Source organism: Pelodiscus sinensis, chromosome 5 (genome assembly GCF_052426305.1).
Source record: "Pelodiscus sinensis isolate ZL-2025 chromosome 5, ASM5242630v1, whole genome shotgun sequence".
Lineage (NCBI taxonomy): Eukaryota > Metazoa > Chordata > Testudines > Trionychidae > Pelodiscus > Pelodiscus sinensis.
The window spans coordinates 54,872,391-54,890,085 of NC_143056.1; the positions used below are offsets into that span (position 1 = coordinate 54,872,391).

The 17,695-nt window shown below is 45.7% G+C and overlaps 1 protein-coding gene across 2 annotated transcripts in view; it reads left to right on the plus strand.

The window, feature by feature from the left end:
• Positions 1–2,705: 2,705 nt before the first annotated feature.
• The window catches only part of STXBP6 (syntaxin binding protein 6), a 260,492-nt gene continuing 245,502 nt past the window's right edge, over positions 2,706–17,695 (plus strand). For both annotated transcript variants that reach the window (XR_003089378.3, XM_006123263.5), the window contains exon 1: positions 2,706–2,865. The gene's annotated coding sequence lies outside the window, so the exon portion shown is untranslated. The remainder of the gene's footprint in view (positions 2,866–17,695) is intronic.

Sequence of the window (17,695 nt, forward strand, 5' to 3'; positions counted from 1 at the left end):
GTTTTTAAACATTGCATTGGTACTGATCTCAAAGTGACATTGTATGGTAACGTCATGTCACATGCAATGCACCAAAAGCAGAAAAAATCTAATTTAATATTCAAAGTCATTTGACAAATACAGCAGCAAAATACTTTCCTGATCCTGAAAACTCATCCACACATGTAGCCCTTAGAATGAAGGCTCCATTCTGACAGAGTTGGTGGGTCCATTGGTGCAGTAAAAGTTGCAGGATCAGGGCCTACATTTGTAGTTACTGTGTCTTCCTCTGTAACATTATCCATTGCTGTATACGATTCAGTTCTTGAATATATTCAATAAGGCAAAAATTCCATCCCATACTGCAAGGGTAGGGAATCTTTTTTGGGTTCGGGGGCCACTGACATACAGAAAAATCAGTTGGAGGCCGCATACTAGTGAGAAGCAAAAAAACCCAAAAGAACCCCGCCCCCCCCAACAAACATGCAAACAAACAAACAAACAAATCCACCCTGATTGACATGGCCCTTGACTGAGGAGAAAGACACTCCCTGAATTCCCTTTGCACACCAGAGCCTAGGGGCAGGAACGGCCCGATGCCGGCTGCAGCAGCTGGCGCCCCAGGCAGAAGGCGCGATCGGTGCCCCCACATGCATGGCTGTCAATGGCCGTGACATAATCACGGGGCATCGGGGCTGGCGGCACCCTAGGCATCTGCCTAGTTTGCCTAGCCTCACAGGCGAAGGGGGCCCACCCTAGTAGATTCTGATAGAAATGTAGCCGTGTTAGTCTGGGGTAGTTGAAGCAAAATGCAGGACAATGTAGCACTTTAAAGACTAACAAGATGGTTTATTAGATGATGAGCTTTCGTGGGCCAGACCCACTTCCTCAGATCAAATAGTGGAAGAAAGTAGTCACAACCATATATACCAAAGGATACAATTAAAAAAAATGAACAAATATGAAAAGGACAAATCACATTGCAGAACAGAAGGGGGAGGAAGGAAGGTAGAACAGGGGAGGAAGCCACCTGCATTCTGCTACAAAGACCTTTTACATCTGCACTTGAAAGGGAATCCTCTGAACTGTCATTCATGTTAAAATTCGACACTTACCAACAAGGACTTAACAAGTCTTTGAACTTTCTCACCCATTACCAAGACAGTTTCCCCAATTATCACCTGTAATACCATTAACTCACAAACATCCCACTCTCCCTACCTTTAATATCAGCAATTCACAGACACTTACCTTTCTTCCTCCCCCTTCCCACCACCTCCCCCTTCTGTTCTTCCTCCCCTGTTCTACCTTCCTTTCTCCCCCTTCTGTTCTGCAATGTGATTTGTCCTTTTCATATTTGTTCATTTTTTTTAATTGTATCCTTTGGTATATATGGTTGTGACTACTTTCTTCCACTATTTGATCTGAGGAAGTGGGTCTGGCCCACGAAAGCTCATCATCTAATAAACCATCTTGTTAGTCTTTAAAGTGCTACATTGTCCTGCATTTTGCTCCTAGTAGATTCTGTGTGTTTCAGCTCCATGATGGAACAGGGCAGGGTAGGGTGGGGCTGGAGCACTAGTGTGGGCTCCCCAATGCTGGGGGGGTGGAGGGGCCCTGAGTCTTGGAGGTTGGTTCCAAGCAAGACAGGGGATGCATCCAGCCCTGGGCCTTAGGTTCCCCATCTCTGCCATACTGATTTGCATTCTGTTACTAGGTGGATATGTTTGCATTTCTCAGCAAAATTGGCATTGTGAAGCTTCTGACATAGAAAACTAGAAATCACGTTGTCTAAATGAATTTCATGTTGTTTGCATTTCCCTTCTCCTCAAAATTCTTTTAATTCCACATTAAAGACCCAGTCCTACAAACATGCCAGTTACCTCTCTGAGTACAACTTATTTGTGAAGACACTCACCACATAGGTATTTGCTTTAGATCCTGTTCCTCTAAACTGCTGGGAAGTCAACCAAGGTTACATCCTGTGAGCAGGTTGCAAAATTTTATCCAAAGCAAATATGTTTTTATTTAAATGTGTTTTTATTTTTATTTTTTTACAAAAAAGGACTTTTAAAAACAAAAATAAACATTTGTTGCGAAAACTCCTTGTTTGCAAAACAGACATTTTGTTGACAAAAAAAAAGTTTTGATTGGACCTGGCCAAGACCAATCCGTTTTTAACCAGAGCATTAGTGAAATTAAAGCCCAGATCCTGAAAGGTATTTAGGCACCTAACTCTATTATAGATTTCCCTTTGATTTCAAAGGGTGACTAAGAAATACACCCCTCTCGGACAGCTGTTTATCTGTTAGTGTTCAAACTAGGAAGGAAACCCATGGAACGATCAGCACTTTCTTCCCTCAAAGGTTTTTCATTTCTTTCCAAGATTCACTCTGCCCGACTTTCCTTTTTCCTTCAGTCACTGCTTTCAATATTGGTCGTGCGTAATTAATGTGTTGTATTTAATACGATCTCTCCTGCTTCAGAGCGAGCTGCTGGCTCCCAGCCTGCACTGGGAGTTGGTGGAGAAGAGGGTGCAGTGCGGGATCAAAGCCTGGCTCACTTCGGATCCTGCTGCTTCTCCCAGCGCTGGACGGTCCCAAACCCGAAGTGAGCTCTCGGAGCGATCGCAGTCCACAGGGCTGGGAGGAGAGCAGAGGGCGGGGGGAGGGTGAGCCTGCCCGTCTCGCGCTCTGGATTGGCTCTGCATCCGCACGTGAGGCTGCATTCACGCCTCTGGGCTGACAGTTGGGTGGCCGTTGAGGCTCACTGTGGGTGGGTGAGTGCGTGCGGGAGGCTGGCCGGGCGGGAGCGGCGCGCTAAGCTCTTGGCCAGTAGCCGGAGCGCGCGCAGCCCGGGGAGCAGCGGCGGGAGCCGGGCCGAAAGGTAGGTCTGCCCCGCTGCAGCCGGGAGTTACGTGCGGGCAGGGCGGCTGCTGCAGTAGTTATGGGGGGGGGGGGGAGACTTTGCTTTTCCAGTGCAACTTACGGGCGGCAACAGCTTGAGTCCGGCACTTGAGCTGCCCTAAGTTCCTGTGGTGCAGGGGCTCGGTGAGTGGCTGCTCTCGGGTTTTGCTTCTGTCCGGGGTGTGCGCGCGGGGTGGGGGTTGGACGCTGCCGAGCGATGTTCTCCCGCCAAGTGTGAAGAAGCCCAGAGAGCGAGGGATTAAGCCGCCTGCGGAGCCCACACGTGCGAGGGCTGGGGCTAGTTCTCCCGGTGTCAACGCAGCCTGGCTTTCCTTCGAGGAAAAGCACATGGGGAGGGGCTGCGAGCAGCCTCTGGCGCGGAGAGCTCTGCCTGGGAGGGTGCGCTTTCGAGGGCCGGATCCTGCTCCCTCTGAGCCTGGCAGTGGCCCAGGTCTCAGCCTTTAGCGGCGTCGGGGTGAGCCAGCCTGACGGCGCTCCGGGGTTGCTGTCACTGCAGCAAAAGTTAAAGATTTACAGGCGCGTAGTTCGGGTTTCCAGTGGCTGGATGCGGCGTGTTTGGTTTGTTTTTTCTTGCAACGTGTTTTGCTTGCTCGTTACACCGGATGGGGTGAGAGATTTTTTTTTTGCAGGGGAGGACACCCCAGCTCCGACTTTGGGACTGGCTGCACCGCCAGTAGAAATCGGCGTCCCTGGAGCCATGGGAGTAACCGAGAGCGGAGTCTGCCCCAGTCTTTGTTGCCTTGGCTCTAGGCTTTGAAAGGGTCTAAAAAGAAGAGCAGGGGAAAAAGCTCCTGTGCTCTTTACCTGCCTGCTTCTTTGGGCTCCGCTCAGTAACTGAATAACCCCCCAGTCAGATGCTTCTCCTGTAGGAGAGAAGGGCTGCTAAAGGTAGAAATTGTTATTGGGGAACTGTTCCAGAAATGATTAGGCAATCTAGAAATGGGCATTTTCTCCCCATTTTCACTGGTGAGACTCTTAAAGGGAGAGATGGGGATAAAAATGAGCATATAATGTTTTAACCTGCTTTGTGTGTTACTTATAACCTGTCTCCAAGGTGCCACAGGACTGCTGGTTCTTTATTAAGGTTACCTTTGTTTATCACCATGTTGCTTGTTCACCCTTTTCTATTTCTTCTAGTGTGGACAGTGCTACTAGGTTTGTAAGCCTCACGTTTCTTTAAAACAGAGGTGGGGAACTTTTTTTGGATCAGGGCCACTGACTCGCAGAAAAATCAGTGAGGGGCTGCACACAAGTGAGAAGTGGCACCCCTGCTGAGAAGGAAAAAAAAGACTCCCCACATTTCTCACACACCAAAGCCAAGAGGAGTACCCCTGCTCTGTGGTGGGGCAGCAGGGCGGCTGAAGTGCCAGCACGGGCTCCCCAATGCAGGGCCTCGTGAGCCTCAGGGACTGGATTTAGGCAAGCCTGGCCTGAGGTTTCCGAACCCCGCTTTAAAGCTAGCTTTGGCGTTTCTTCTACACTAAACAGTGGCGCTGTTAAGATCCAAAGTACTGCAATGGTAACTTTACATTTTAAAAGACAATTGAGCTCACTTCTGTCATGCTATTCCTTCCCTTTCTACATTGAACTCACCTGACTATTCCCTTTTAATCTCCATCTTACTTCTCAGGAATGCCTTCCCTTGATCCTTTGTCTTAATGGTGAGGCAGAGGTGGTGGTATCAATACACTCTGCAACTTAGCAAAGAAATTCTTCTTAACTGACTCTCAAACCAGTCCTCTGGCAAGAAGAGTGATGGCATCTTCTCAGGTTTTCTGGTATTCCTCCTCACCAGCAAGAATACACTCTTCAATCTCTCCTTCCTGAAATATTGGAGGATGGGTATTGCATTACCTTGAGTGTTCTCAGCTAGTTATGTCTAATCAAGGCTGCAGTACACTTCTATGGAGGAGGTCACTGAAACCTACTATGTGTCTCCTGCATTTTAGGTATCACAAGACTTGATGATTAAACAGCACTGGAGAAGAGACAGTTCTCTCTCTTCCCCCATATCTGCAATTTTCCAGTGTCCTCTTAATAGCAGGGTTCTTTGTAGGTGTAGGTAGCTATTTGAATGTCATTTAACCCCTCCCCCCAAATAAATTGTCTTTGAAGGAGGAAACAGAAAAGAAACCACTGTGATTTAACCATGTCAAGATATTCAAATGGGTAGCTTTTTTCCTCTTTGCCAAGACTGGATTATTTAACAGCTCCTTCAGCCAAGGGAGGAATGTGATATGGGAATGTGGAAACATTATCTCTAGGAATTAGTCCTACTAACTTCCTGGAGTTGTTGGTAGGTCTGTTTGCTTTTTGGGATAAAGATCCTTATCCATAAAATGAAAGTTTGTTGTGCTTACAATGTTTGCGTTCAGAGATAACAGGATATGTTTTGAAAAGGGTCCTAAGATAAATACATTTTTCTTGTAGCTGGAACTCTGTTCGACTTATTTTCCTGTGGGAGGGTTCATGATTTTTCAGTACTACATGTTGTTTAAAATCAGAGGATGGCTTTAAAATAATTAGCTGTTCAGGGAGTTCTTGCATGATGGTTTGTTTTAGTGTTTTTTGGGAGGGCAGTGTTCTCTGTAATCTCCCATGACACTTCAAACTTCATATTTTAGCCAGTTGAATTTTTAAAAGAAATGTTCATTGTAGTGTGAATTCTGCATTGTCTTTATTGAAGTGTTCTAGTGTTCAGAAACAAATAGGAGGAGGGGAATGTATTTTGCCCCTGACTGTCATTACCCGCTCCCCATGAAAACACCCAAACAAAGATGCCAGGTTTATTTTCTACATGTTCTCTAGAGTGAAATAAATAAAAGCCTGTTCACTGCTGAATCTAGCTAGAATAACTGTAATTACTGTTAAAAACAACAAATGGTCTGGTAGCACTTTATAGAGTTTAGGATGTGCAGACTCAAAATAAATAGGGGAAAGGGGAAGACGGGGGGGGGGGGAGGAGGGGATGGGAGACAGGGAGCAGAGTCTGCTGTAATCTTGGCATAGGTTGAACCTCTAAAATCCAGGATACTCTGGTCAAGCAACATCTGTGGTCTGGCAGGTAGGGATGTGAACGACTAGTTGACTATCAGATAATCAAAAGCTTATCGGATAATCGACAGGTTAGTTGATTAGTCACTCCTCCCACCCCCCTTCTTGCCTATCAGAAAGAGGCGGGGGGGGGGGAGGAGAGGATAAAGAAGAAGAGGGGATGCTTCAAAGCGGCAGTGCCGCATGGAACCTGGGATTAGACCCTGGGCTCCACGCAGCACTGCTGCTTTGAAATGTGGAGCCTGATGCTGGGCTCTCTGTGATGTTTCAAAGTGGCAGTGCCACATGGAGCCTGGGGGCAGCTGGGGACTCCTCTGAAGACCCCAGACCCTATGCAGCACTGCTGCTTTGAAATGCTGAGGAAAGTACGGGACCAGCAGGGGACTAGTTGAGTCCCCCGCTAGCCCTGTGTTCCCCACAGTGCTTTTGTCTTTGAAGTGTAGCAACAGCCCTGGAGCTATTGCTACACTTCAAAGGAAGAGTTGCATCGACTATTTGACTAGCCAAATTGAAATTTTACATCCCTACCAGCAGGACCACAAATATTGTTGGACCAGAAAGCTCTGGCTGGCCAGGTTCAAAAGCACAGCCTGGACTCGGCTGGTGGTGGGGAGCCCAGGCCCAGCAGGGCCAGCACAGTAGAGAACACAGCCCTGGCCAGGGCTGGTGGCAAGGAGTGCTGCTCCAGTCAGGGCTGGAGGTAGCGGAGTGGGGGCCAGAAGCACAACTGATCCGATCCGACCCGATCTGGCACTGCATGGGGGTGCGCAGTCCCTGCCGGGGCTGGAGGCAGCTGCATGCAGCAAGGAGTGCAGCCCCAGCTGGGAGCAGAGCCTACAGCCAGATAGGGAGCCTTGACACCTCCCCGCATCCAGCAAAATCTGTTGTTTAGGACCACTCAGGTTCCAAGGGTGCCGATCAAGGGAGGTTCAATCTGTATCACATTAACTGTACAATTCTGTAGTGTATATGGCAGAAACTGTGACGTGTATATGGCAAAGCCATCCCAGGGTTTCCTGAATCCACTTTTCTACAGTATGAAGGTTACTAACATTGTGGAGCTCAAAAGGTGTGTGAATTGAAGCACTCATAAGGCTTCCAATTAAAATATAGGCTCTGGACAGTATACTAATCAGCTACGTCTAGACTGGCATGATTTTCCGCAAATGCTTTTAACGGAAAAGTTTTCCATTAAAAGCATTTACGGAAAAGAGCGTCTAGATTGGCACGGACACTTTTCCACAAAGCACTTTTTGCGGAAAAGCGTCCGTGCCAATCTAGACGCACTTTTACGCAAAAGAAAGCCCCGATCGCCATTTTCGTGATCGGGGCTTTTTTGTGCAAAACAAATCTGAGCTGTCTACACTGGCCCTTTTGTGCAAAAGGACTTTTGCCTGAACAGGAGCAGCATAGTATTTCCGCAGGAAGCGCTGATTTCTTACATGAGATCGTCAGTGTTCTTGCGGAAATTCAAGTGGCCAGTGTAGACAGCTGGCAAGTTTTTTTTTTAGACACAGCCATCTACTTGCATGATGGACTGCTATAAGCACTACCACATTACTATGCAGGTAAATGTAAACAGGACATCTTATCTTCCACTTGAAATCTTTTTGGGAATAAGCAAATAACTGAGATCTGGACTGGATACATAACCTGGGAGGCAATGCAAAATCTTACCACTTTTAATAAATCCTTGTATTTTATGAATTGGAAAATTAGTCTAGGTACCTGTTTAATAGAAAAGAACTACAATAATATTTTGAAAATAGGTGTCATGTTCCAAATAAATCCTCACAGCCCTAAGAAATTAGAGCAAAATGGAAATAGACACTTACCACATACAATAAATAATCTTTTCTGACATAAAATAAAACTACACCATAAAATACAGGTTGAGGGGAAGCTTAGAGCTCTGCTCTGAAGGATGCCATAGCATGGGCGACCTAGACACGGGGTTGTTCAGGAAAACAACAAAGGTGCTGAGTCCAGTTGTCTCAGGAGTATCACAGAGATGTAATTTGGGGGCACCATTGGACCCTCTTACTGTCTTCCCCCCTCACCCTTCTCCTACCTCTTCCTAATCCTCTAGAGAGGATCTAATTAACTTAAAAGTGAAAAATCCTGCCAGACCAGGATTTTAGTGGAACATTGAACCTGGTTAAAGAGCCATTCAAGTGGTAATGAAGCTATTTAACAGGCATTTGCCAATCCCAGGTACATACTAGAAGTTTCTGAATTTACTGTTACAGTCTACAAAACCTTTGCTTAAAATGTGCTTTAAAATATTAGTGTGTTGCTAATAATATCTCTAAAATCATGCCCCCTTCTTCTCCTCCCCCCCTCTGATTGCCATCCGGTGTAGGGGTACTGTGCAGGGCCCCAGAAGTCCGTAGGATGGGCTTCCTAAGGTACCACAATAGAAGTGACTGGTTCTTCAGGGAAAGCACGTACTATGTTTAAGACTATACATAGCAGAAGCAAAACTGGGTAAGACATTCACTGGGCAATAATAATAAGTGAGAAGATCTGTGAAATAGTGCACTCAAGTTAAGTTGGTCTGTCCTTTTGCTTCTTGGCCCTTGGTAAAATGCAGGCATTTGACTAATAACTTCTCCTTAAAGTCCTTGTAATTTTATTTTGCAGTCTATTAAAGTGTGCTCCCTTTCCCTAATGTTGTTGCTGTAGTTTTATTAACTTTTGGCATAAGTGTTGTACATGGTGGCCTAATAGGGATGTAAGCAACTAGTCAACTATCCAATAAGCAAAAGCTTATCTATCAAAAGCGGTGAGGAGTCCTGTGGCACCTTATACACTAACCGAAGTGTTGGAGCATAAGCTTTTGTGAGCAAAGACCCACTTTGTCAGATGCATGTAGTGGAAATTTCCAGAGGCAGGTATAAATATGCAGGCCAGAATCAAGCTAGAAATGATGAGGTGGATCCAATCAGGGAGGATGAGGCCTGCTTCTAGTAGCTGATCTGGAGGTGTGAATACCAAGAGAAGAGAAGCTGAAGCTGCTTTTGTAATTAGCTAGTCATTCACAGTCTTTGTTTAATCCTGAGCTGAATTTTTTTTTTGGCTCAACAACTTTGGTTCCCCTCTCCCATTTTTTTCCTTCAACGGAATTTTTGCCCGATGTGTTGTGGTGGTGTGGGTTTTTTTTTTTGGGTGGGGGAGATGTGTTTGGTATTTTTGTTTCAACCATCTGGCAACCCTAGATAGGTGGACCAACTTGGTGATTCACATGCTTTTGTGTCTGTTCAGACTACCACATGTGAACTCAAGAGTGGCAAACTAGCAACAGATCCTGCTATAACAATAGATGGCAAATTAGTTTCAGTTCAAATTCACAATTATTTTTAATTGGGCCACTAAACCAAAACCATGGGACCTGCAGGGCAGCAAAGTGATGTGGTAGCTTCTGCTCCACTCTGCTCTGCTGCCATCTCCCAGGCCTGTCCAGTTGCTCCACTTCACTGAAAAGGCAAGAAGTTGAAGGGCCCAGCTCCAGCCCTTCACCAGTGGCAGTGAAGCAGAGCAACTGGCTGGCCTGGCAGATGGTGGCAGAGTGGTGCAAGCTGAATGGGGGAGGGGAGACCCCTGCTACTGGTCCTAGCCTGCCCAAGGTGCTGTGGGCTAACCTGTGTGTGGGGCACCATCCCGTCCAAAGGATGGTTGGGGTGGCCACTGCATGTCCCAGACCACAGGGCCATAGCACCAGCAGCTGTAGCTCCACTGTACTGTTGGTGGTGACGGTGAGGGCTCCTGGAAGTGGCAGGTGGGGCTGGAGAATGGGCAGAGGTTGGAGACCTGTGGGGTAGGGAAAGTGCACAGAGACTCCTGCCAACCCTCCTCCCCCAGCCTTGCCATAGCTGGCCTTCTAGGAGGATTTGAGAATTGGCACTGGTTGTAAGGTAAATTGAGTGTGAGATCCCTGAGTTAGGTGCTTTGTACCCATGAGAGAGTTGAACTAGGTAACTGTCCTTTTTACAAGGCTGGTGGGCATTTCGTTGTATCACTTGGATGGTGCTCCTGAAAGCTATATGTTTTATGGGAGAGGACTTGTACTAATAAGGTTTTTGACCAAAAATCCTGAATTGGGTATCGCCCGCTCCCACTCCCCCCATGCCTTCCTTTTACTGTGGCTTTTTTGAAGTTACCAGTGGCTTTACAACTGTCTGAAAATCTCAGACTGCATGATACTTGTTTTGATAATAAATCTTTTGTAATTTACTGAAGAGAATCCCATTGAAACAAACTGTATGTATAACCCAACTAAGCAGACATTCTGCAAACCACATCGAGGAGTTTATTGTATGTCTAGCCTATACACCAACTTGCAACAGTTTGTTAAACCTATCTAGTTAGAATGTGCAAACATCTGTGTTGATGCTTACTTCAGTTTGCTTGTTTTGTGACAGTTTAATTTACACTTGTTTCTAAGTGAATGAAGCTATACCTAAACAAATCTGGTTCAAACCAGAATCAGATTGTCCATTCGGAATTAGGGATGTAATAATATAGTCTATTAACCGATAAGCAAAAACTTATAGGTTAATGTTATAGACTATACGCATTTATCCTACCCCTGTGAATACATTTTTTTAGCAGGCTGCCCAGCAGTATGGCTCAGTACTGGCTCACACTAGGGATGTTAAGGACTCGTCAACTATCTGATAAGCAAATGCTTATCGGATAGTCAACAGAATAGTCGACTAGTGGCTCCTCCTCTCCCCTCCCCCTCCCCTCCTCCACTCCAGTCTTCACTTAACGTGATAGAACTGGATTTTAGTCTTGTTGTCTGGCTTTTATTAGCACTTTGCTGATCTATGGAGCCTGAAGTTATTTATACTTTAGTCAAATTAGGTAAAACTGGCATCCACAACTGTTTCATAGGCAGCTTCTCGTCACAGGGTTTTTTACAGGAATGGTGGGTTTTTCAAGAGCATAGGTTTTTCTTTCCCACAGCTTTTTGCTTGTGAGCTAATATTTTGCTCTGGTCTCATATTGCTATGCCAGCTCCTTTGTGACAATAGACAGAAATTGAGGATTGACAATAGCTTTGTGATACTAGTACTGGGAACTGCTGTACAAGAATGCTTTTTATAAATGCAAGAACTGTAGGTTTAAAAAGTATGAGTGGCTTAAACATTTTGAAAACTCTCAAGGTGTTTATTTTTTTCTTACTCAGGACAGAAATAAAATCCCTTAAATTTTTTTTTTTTTTTTTGCTTCTGACTATTTTATTAGGTTTAACTTTTTCTTTTTATAAAACACAGTAATGTAAAAGTGGATATGAATGTGTACAATATATGTATTACATTAGCAGCTGGGTTCTTTTAAAGTACATATGACAGGGTGAATACTAGTCCAGCCATATAAAATAATTTGTGAAGTGGCACTTACAAATCTTATTTCTTTACCAGCGTTTCAGGGAAAATATTTGAAATAGGTACGCGAGATTGAATGTATAAATTATTTCCCGCTTCACAAACCAATTTGAATACTCCAGAAAGCTTCCTGAAGATTATCACTTTCAATTTACTGGAGCATAACACATCCATATACAAATTCATGCATTGACTTACTTGACTCTTACCGAAGTTAATGGAAGGAATCCAGTTGCCGTCAATGAAAACTGGATGGTTTGGCTCCCATTGCTCTGCCATATGTTTCTCCTCCTACTAAATTGTAGGAATGGCAGAACCCAACTAAATGCATATTAAAGTAAGGCAGGGACTAAGCATTATAGTATTCTCGATACTCAGCGGAATCTAACTACAACTTTAATCTTTGAAAACTGAACTGTAAGGATTAAACATGGCACTTAATTTGCTTTTATGCACACTTGATGAATTCCTGTATCTTTTGCCGTCTTTGGCAACTTCCAGGAAAGAGACGTCCCCTTCCAGTGTATCCGATACATATAACCTATAAGTCTCAGACTTCTGATACTGGGTGGCTAACTCTGTTACTGCTTGTGAAATTGAAAAAAGATTTTCAGGTAGAAGGTGTTATATAAGTGCTAAGGTACTTGTGAGACTAAAGCATGAAATTGATGAAAGGTCGTTGCTTTCGGTCCTGTGGGGTTTTTTTAAACAAAAAATTAATATCTTCTAGCTTGGATTTAATTTTTCAGTATCCATTAGTGAGGTAAGCTGTCTTTCCCAAGAGCACTAAGTAGAGAGATTTCCTGTGAAAATGCTTTGAAGCTGAGGTCTACACTACTGTACAGAGTTAGAACAAAGTACAGCAGTTTGTATCTACAACATTGCTCTCATCTGTATAAGTTGCCCACTCATGGAGGCAGAGTCATTAGAGCCATAAAGAGCTGTAGCATAGGCAGGGCTTGCTACAGCCCAGCCAGTGCAGCCTCTGACTGCACTCTCCCTCTCTTTCCCCCCCCCCCTTCCCCTCCCCACCCCCCCACAGGCAGTGACTGCACTGGCTGGGTTTGAGCAGTCATTGCCTGTGGTGGGCCATGGTGCCTCGTAGACAGGGTCACTTCCAGCCAGCCTGAGCAGCCCCTGTCCATGGCAGGCCCCCTAAAGGTGGGGAGCTGCTCCAGAATCCACAGGTTAACCTTAACCAATAAGGTCTTGTCTACATTGGCACATTTAGTCTCAAAAAAACCCTGGCTTTTGGTGATAAAACATTAAGTGCTTTTACACAACGATACACCTTTTGTTTGGAAAAACACCCAGTGTTGTGTACACAACTTTCAGCTTTGAGAGAGACTTTTCTTTTCCCCTCCCTTTACTGTCAGCAAAGAGCCAGTGTGGACTATGTTGTTTGCTTTTTCGAGAGAGCTGGCTTCTGCTAGTATCCCATAATGCCTGCCCTGATGTCTGTGCTTAGTATTTTGTGATCTCTACTGCCCTGTAGGCATGCACCTCTCCCTTTCAAAGTTGTCAAAGTATCTGACAGCTGAGTGTTCCCCAAAAAGAGCATCTCAAAGAACAAATCATTGGAATGCTTCTGTTCTGCCCAGCACTAGAAACACAGCAGTAGGCAGACTGCTGCTGCAGGGGAAGGGCGAGAGAAACTGCTGTGCTGCTTTGACATTCATTAAAACAGAGAGCTAAGAGGGAATCCCAAAAAGTACAAGGATCAGCTCTGCCTTCGCACAATGCTGCACTGTGGGATACTTACCCACATTGCTTTGCTAGCACACAGTTAGTAGATAAGAGCAATGTAACACTAGAATGTTGACAATGGGAGGCAGAAAAACCAGTTTGACTGGTTTTCACATTTGGTGACTTTTGCATGTCTACAGCACTTCTTTTGCCAAACCTTCCTAGTGTAGACATAGCCTAAGACTCTAAGGATGAGACCTATGGGTTAACTGGTTAAACTTTCACATCTCTATCAGGTGATGTAATCCTAGAGTCCAGTGATCCAAGCCTCCATGAGTCAGTGGTAGTATTGGCTTGGGTTTCTTGGGGACACTCTTTTCACAGGCCATTGTCCTTCATGATGGACCATCAGCCCTGTCTGGCTTTCTCATTGTTGTACTTGAAGTGTTAGCAGTGGGTGTCACCCAGGTAGCAGAGTTCATATAAGTATATTCCTAACTTCAGATACAAAAATGATATGTGCATACAAATAGGATGGTTATAGTTAGTAAATTATAACCTTTCTCATGGTATCTTACATGAGTTGTACATAAAGCATATCTTAGTTGTGTTTATGATATGCTATGGCATATCTTCCTGAAGATTTTGGCGCGTAACATCACCACAAGTTTGTGTGTATCCTATATAGACAGTATCTCTCTATATTCAAAAATATCTACAGCAGTTGAGTCTTACCCTGTACTAGTGTGTTGGATATGTTTGTGCAGCACACCTGGTAAAAACAAGTAAACAAAGCTTATAATTTAATGTGTGAGTAATACAAGTTGCTCGTGTTCTGTTTTTATATGTGGGTGTATGGTGTAGGGATGTAAGTGACTAGTTGACTAGCTGATAAGCATTAGGTATACATTACTTCGCCCAGGCCACTTTTTCATCCATGGTTCTAGTTTGTATTCCCTGAAACTCTTTATTTTTCTGATCTTCCCTTCTATAACCTGGTCTGTCGGCACAATGCACCAGCCCCCTCTCTCATGCCCTGTCCTTCAGTTTTTTTAGTAGAGATGTTAAAATATGTGTATTTAGTTAAGTGTGTAGCTGCTGAAAAATTCAGCAGTTCCATGTTTACACGCAGGGGGCAGATGGGTTGCAGCTCCCACAGAGACCTCTCTCCCTTAAACCCCCGAAGGCTGCTGCCTCTGTCAGCAGCACAGGGAGAGGCAGGCTGGAGCTGGTGCTCATGGGGAAACTTACTGAAAAGTAGTGATTTGATAGTGTAAATGGTTATCTGATGAGCCAGGGCTCCTTGGTTAACCTTCATGGTTACATGCAGGTCCTTCCCCCTCACCCCCTGATACCGGCTTCCCATGCTTCTGCCAGCCCCTCTGCTCTGCTGCCTCTGTATCAGAGGCACGGCAGATGGTTCCCCAGGAGCTGGTGCTTGTGGGGAGCCAGTTTAAAAGCTAGGTACCAGTACATAGCACATTAATGTTGATTATTTTTGCCCTAAGCCATTTCCTTTCTTCTCTTTCTACCACTGATACAGCTGCAGATTCTCTCCATGCTTCACTCTCCTCCAACCTTCATTCTTTCCCCTCTCTTTAATTGCAAGGTCTGCCCTACCAATCCCCAACCTTGGCTAATCCCAAGCATCTGCTCATCTGCTGCCTCTATTTCTGATCTCATGCTGCAGCTGTATCCAATCATGCAAGATTTATCAGAATAACCCCTCCAAGATGTAGCTTGCCCTATCCCTTCACATCCAGCTAAAGCTTTCCTTAGTTCACATCTTGATTACTGCAATGCCTTGTTTTCTGCCCTGGATGAAGGCAGTCTTTCTCTGCTTGAATCCATCAAGAATGTTGCTGGAAAGATATTTTTTCCTAGCTGTTGTTCTGACCTTGTCATCCTTTTTAAATCTATTCACTGACTTCCCCTTTTCTAGCTTATTAAGCATAAACGACTTGTTTTCACTTTCACAGCCCTTCGTGGCCTATCCCCACCCTGGCTATTGGCTCCAGTTCACTGTTGAGGCGTTTGATTCCCACCATCCTCAGGTATCAGCCTTCCTCATCCAATTGTTCATTTTTCAAACAAGCACCTTCGTGCTTGTCCTGTGCTGCCCTTAATGTTGGGGAGGAGGCCCCGTAAGCATTTCTAAACCAACTCATTGTTCTTCAAAACTTTGTGCTTGGTGCCTACAAAAATTGACAGTGGTTGGACTTGTGGTGAGATGAGACCATTCCTTGTCTTGCTGATCCTTAAGTTCTAATTTTTCCTCACTTGTCTGTCTGCTTCCATCTGTTGTCTCTTTGGTGGCAGGGACTGTCTTTCTGTTTGAAAATGGGCTTCTAGGTGCTACTGTAAACCAAATACTAAATTGGGCCATACTCTGGAGGTGGGGGAGAGGTCTGTATAAAAGGGATGGCCTGCATTTCTCAGACTGGGGGTGGGGGAAAGCTAATCTTGACTGGGGACTAGCTGAAGTAGCGTGGCATTAATCTATTAGTGGAAAGGGCGAGTGCTAAGGAATCAAATGTGATACACAAACTCATGGGCTACGTCTACACTGGCGTGATCTTGTGCAAAAACTCTTTTGTAGGAATGTTCTTCTGTGAAAACTCTTCTAGAAGAGAGTCTATATACTGGCATGTGCTTTTGCGCAAGAGCATCCATGCCAGTGTAGACGCTCTCTTGCACAAGAAAGCTCTGATGGCCATTTTAACCATAGGGCCTTCTTGCACAAGAAATTCATGTTGCCTGTCTACACTGGCCTCTTTTGGAAGAGCTCTTGTGCAAGAGGGCTTATTCCTGAACGAGAGCGTCAGAGTTCTTGCGCAAGAAGCCTTGATTTTATACATTAGAACGTCAGTTTACACTGGCCGCGTGTTCTTGCGCAAGTAGACAGGCAGCAAGTTTTTGCGCAAGAGCAGCTGCTTTTGCGCGAGATTGCACCAATGTAGACCTGGTGCATGTCAAGAGCCAGCTCATGAGTAGCAGATTTTAGCGGTTACAATTTTTTTACATCCCTAGTCTGGTTAACTTGTACTCAGGAGTTCTAGAAAGAGTTTACTGAGGTCATGTCTAGCCTCCAGATGTTAGGTTCTGGAGTTTTCCCAGTATTCTGCGATTTATTAAAAATTATGTGCTTATGACACCCATTAATGTGGTGCCTGAGTGTCACATAATGTTATACAGGCAGTCCCCGAGTTACGCGGATCCGACTTATGTCGGATCCGCAGTTATGAACGGGGTTTGCTGCCCGTCTCCCTGGACTGCTGGTTTCCAGCAGACCAGGGAGGCGGGCAGCAAAGCCGCGGAGCACGTGAGCAGCAGACAGCCCAGATGCGCCGCGGCTGTCCAACTGCCGGCGTGCTCCCCGGCTTTGCTCGCTGGCAGCGGGACAGCCACGGCAGATCTGGGATGTCCACTGGTCTGGGGAGACATGGAGCAAAGGCGCGGAGCACGTGGGCAGCGGACAGCCCAGACGCGCTGCGGCTGTCCCACTGCCGGCGTGCTCTGCGGCTTTGCTCCGCTTTGCCCCCGTCTCCCTGGTCTGCTGGAGACCAGCAGACCAGGGAGATGGGGAGCAAAGCTGCGGAACACGCGGGCAGCAGGACAGCCGCGGCGCGTCTGGGCTGTCCTGCTGCCCCCGTGCTCCGCGGCTTTGCGCCGGACGCCTGTGGTACAGCAGCTGGGGTGCTGCCGGTTGGTCCCGTAGCGCCACTCTGAGCGCTACTGGACCAACCCGGCAGCACCCCGTCTGCTTTGCCCCAGGCGTCCCTAAGTCAGCCGCTGCTGAAACTGACCAGCGCTGACTACAGGAAGCCCGAGGCAGAGTTGCTCTGCCCCGGGCTTCCTGGAATCAGCTGCTGATCAGTTTCAGCAGCAGCTGACTTGGGGACGCCTGGGGTTCTTAAGTTGAATCTGTATGTAAGAACTGGTGTCCAGATTCAGCCTGTTGAAACTGATCAGCGGCTGATTCCAGGAAGCCCGGGGCAGAGCAACTCTGCCTCGGGCTTCCTGTAGTCAGCCGCTGGTCAGTTTCAGCAGTGGCTGAATCTGGATGCCAGTTCCGACTTACATACAGATTCCACTTAGGGACTGTAGGTTTGTACCTATCTTGTACGTAACCCGGGGACTGCCTGTATTGACTTGCTTCCCTCAGAGGAGTGTTGTGAAATTTATGCCCATTTTGTAGTTGAGGGACTGAGGCACAGCATGGTTAAGTTACTTTCCCACAGCCACATAGGAAGTCTGTGGAGAAGCAGGACTTGAAAGTAGGTCTCCCAAGTCTTAGGCTAGTGCTCTAGTTGTTTTGCCATCTTTCCAGAACACTGGAAAGTGCCAGTATTCAAAGAGCAAAGTGGAATTACCTAGGTGTAATAGGTTGGTTAGCTTGACATTAGTTCTAGGCTAAGTAATGGAAATGGGATGCATTTAATATAGAATTGAGACAAGAATTAATACCTGTCAAAGTGGAAAATAGGTCTTATCAAACAAAGCAGATTTAATTCCTTGATGACATTGCAGGTTTGTGTTTGAAGCTGTAATATAAAGAAATATAAAGTAATATAAAGAAACAAGGTGTATGAGGTAATATCTTTCATTAGACCAATGGTGAGAGAGACAAGCTTGAAAGCTTATACAGCACTTTTCAGT